General features: G+C 35.2%; 2 protein-coding genes across 7 annotated transcripts in view; one reads left to right on the top strand and one right to left on the bottom strand.

Annotated features, from left to right (window-relative positions):
- LOC127509865 (putative leucine-rich repeat-containing protein DDB_G0290503) overlaps positions 1-3,134 on the top strand; it is a 427,110-nt gene that overhangs the window by 80,856 nt on the left and 343,120 nt on the right. The window lies entirely within an intron of this gene.
- The window catches only part of LOC127509969 (DLA class I histocompatibility antigen, A9/A9 alpha chain-like), a 421,940-nt gene that overhangs the window by 97,213 nt on the left and 321,593 nt on the right, over positions 1-3,134 (bottom strand). The gene's annotated exons all lie outside the window — the stretch shown is intronic.

Here is a 3,134-nt window from a genome sequence, read left to right as displayed (position 1 = left end):
TTTCTAATGCGCTTTTCTTGAACTCAAAGTGCTACAACACATAAAAAACACATTAAAAATACAATAACAATATCAACAGTACAATAAAAAAATTAACACTTTATTAAAATAAGCAGAGTTCTTAAAACAGTCCAATGTTGGAGAGTCTCTTATCACAGACGGTAGGGCATTCCATAGACGTGGAGCTGAAACAGAAAAAGCTCGACCACTTATAGACTTTAATTTATATAATGGCTGCTGCAGGATACATGACCCAGAAGAGCGCAGAGAACTAAACTGCAGAGATAGGCAGGGGCAGTCCCATTAACCCATTAATAGCTTTATATGTTAAAATCAGTATTTTAAATTCAATATGTGCTTGTTGTAAAGTATATAGTAGTCTTGAAAGTTTGTTAACATGGGGATGTGTAGCCTACAACACTCACATATAAACGTAAAATAAATAAATAAATAAAAGCCTTGTGTTATCCATTGCTGCACACGAATGAGGTTAGCTTTGTGTTTACATCATCTGTCGCGTGCACATGTTAAGACTGCAAACTCGGCGAAAAAAGCCAGCAAACTCGGGTTTGATTTGGGTATGCTATAGCCTAAATAGCTGTCTGTGTAATAACTACAATAATGTTTATATATCATATTTTCTGGCTAGTTTAGTTTTTTTTTTTTTTTTTTTTTTATAATACACCATACTTTAACCTAAAATGAATAATTAAAAACAAGTTTAAATGAGTAAATCTTCTATAAATATTTTACATATTTGACATAGCCTACTCCAATTCTTGTTAAAACACACTAGATATGCTTATTCTATGCATTTTGAGCACTTTTTGTGTGAAATCATATTTATTTTGTCCATCAAAGGTGTACTTTCACTTTAATTGAGCGTTAGCAGCGCAGCAAAAATAGACCCAGCGCCGAAACGATCGCGGCACTCTGCTCCTGCTACGCTCCACGCAGAGGCTCCAGCCTCTGCGTGCGGTGTAAATGCTTATCGCAAGCCAAAAGGGTCAGAATTACGCTATAGATTAATCGCGTTTACAGTCAAACGCCGTCAAATACGGCGTTTTAAACAGTATTTGCGCCGCAAAATACGCCGTTGTGAAAACAAACGCCGTAAAAAACGTGCGAAAATCCGTCAATGACGCTGTATTTAACGGAGATTTAGTGTGCATGAAAAGCGCCGCTTTTTACGCCGTCCATCTTACCATATGACGCCGTAAAAAACGCCGTTTTGGTTGCACAGAACGCGCCTCTTTTACGGCATTTTGCTTATAATATAATGAGTCACGCCCATGATTTCCAGTAGGTTTGAATGGTTTTCACCCAATCAATGGTAAACTGAGTCAGACCAGACCAATTCAGCACGGGTCATTTTAGCCAAAGGAAATCATATGAACTGATAGGATATATTTATGTACAATAGCCTATAACTTTGTGGATATTTTCATCCAACAACATTAATTAAATATCGCACCTCTTTATCTTAATGTAATTGCTAAGATTTCATGTTCAGCAATAGACCTACCTACCCATTCTATGTATATTCAACTTTATTACCCAGATACTTTGTAAAAAAAAACAAACAAAAAAAAAAAAAACAGAACACTAGCTTCAAGTAATATTTCCAAAACGAGGAATCGTCCATATAACAGAAGCGAGATAGTGTTTAAAAGTTGTGCAACATATCATGTAGTAGCAGTTGATAGCCTGCTTGTTCCGCATCGATCGCTGGTTCGTGGTCCGCTATTGGCAATAGGTTGAAAGAGTGTATTTGCTATAAAGAAACAACAACAACAACAACAAAACACCCTAATCTTTTTTTGCGAGCTGATTTTTACGATACCAACCTTGTTTTGTTTATCTATTAAAATATTGTAGAATTTGGTGTTTCAGTGTTGTCAATATTAGAAAATAGAACATCGTAGTAATTTTTTTTACTACTTTTTTTTTTTTTATATGATAAACATATTCAAAGGCCATCGAAAGACAACATCCAGCTGCTATAATATCCATTAGAACTCATTTGAAATGTGCAATCCCAAAATAATAACGTTATTAAAAATACATATATTATTATATTTCCATTTAGAAATCTTTCCTGGCTAACCAAAAACAAAATTTAAAAAAGAAAGTTTTGGGAACCAAAAACTAACATTCTGGGAACCAAAAATTAACGTTCAGGGAACGTTCTGGCAACCAAAAACTGTTAGCTGGGGAGACGGTGTCACCTGTCACTTGGTCAGTTGCTGGGTGAATAGGATGACCTCATCCAGGAGTACAAAAGAAGTATCAAGAACAGTTACTGTTCTGGGCTGCGTTTCTCAAAAGCATCGTGAGTTGATCGTAGAGATCATTATTTCTAATTGGTGCTACGATTGCTAAAATGACAGCGAATATGCAATTTACGATGCTTTTGAGAAACGCACATGGATGCATTTGTACCTACATTTGTTAAAACCTTAAACAAATCAACATTATAATGCTGGAAAGATTTTCAAGATAAATTAAATATTTCATAGTGTGAGAATGGAGATGCGCAGCAATATCTCAGCACATAGCCTTCTGAGCATTTTTGTCTGCAATGAGGAGGATCAGCATTGTTTTGGAGGGCCAGCAAGTCGTGTTTTCAATCTGGCTAAAACCTGTGCGATTCTTGGACTCACTCACACAGTTCCTGATTTTCGGTTCATTTATGAGGAACAATTTCACCTTTGTTGCACCCATTTCATGTGCAACAAAGGCGATTGCGCCGGCGCCTCCATGTCATGATTAGGCCTATTTTGTCTGCTATAGGCTATTTGCTTCTTATTTATATTGGTTGATGAAACATTGATTAAAATTAAGATACAATTTATACAAAACGAAATTCATTTTAAATAAAGGCTTTCTACAAAACAAAACTTAATAAAGTGGTCAAAATCATGTCTGGCCCATTCAATGTCTCCCGACATAGCGCATCTTACTCATGCTGTTCTCTTTCCATGATCAACATAGAAAAAATAAATAAAAAACAATATTTAAACAAATAGGCTAGGCCTACTTGTTTTTATTATTATTTTTTTCTTAAATTCATGTTTTATTAATTGTATTCATTAAATAACATTAATACATTTCGCCACACATGGGGTAAAAGG

This window comes from Ctenopharyngodon idella, chromosome 3 (assembly GCF_019924925.1).
Source record: "Ctenopharyngodon idella isolate HZGC_01 chromosome 3, HZGC01, whole genome shotgun sequence".
Classification (NCBI taxonomy): domain Eukaryota; kingdom Metazoa; phylum Chordata; class Actinopteri; order Cypriniformes; family Xenocyprididae; genus Ctenopharyngodon; species Ctenopharyngodon idella.
The sequence above is the reverse complement of the archived record's forward strand: the minus strand, read 5'-3'. Positions and strand labels throughout refer to the sequence as shown.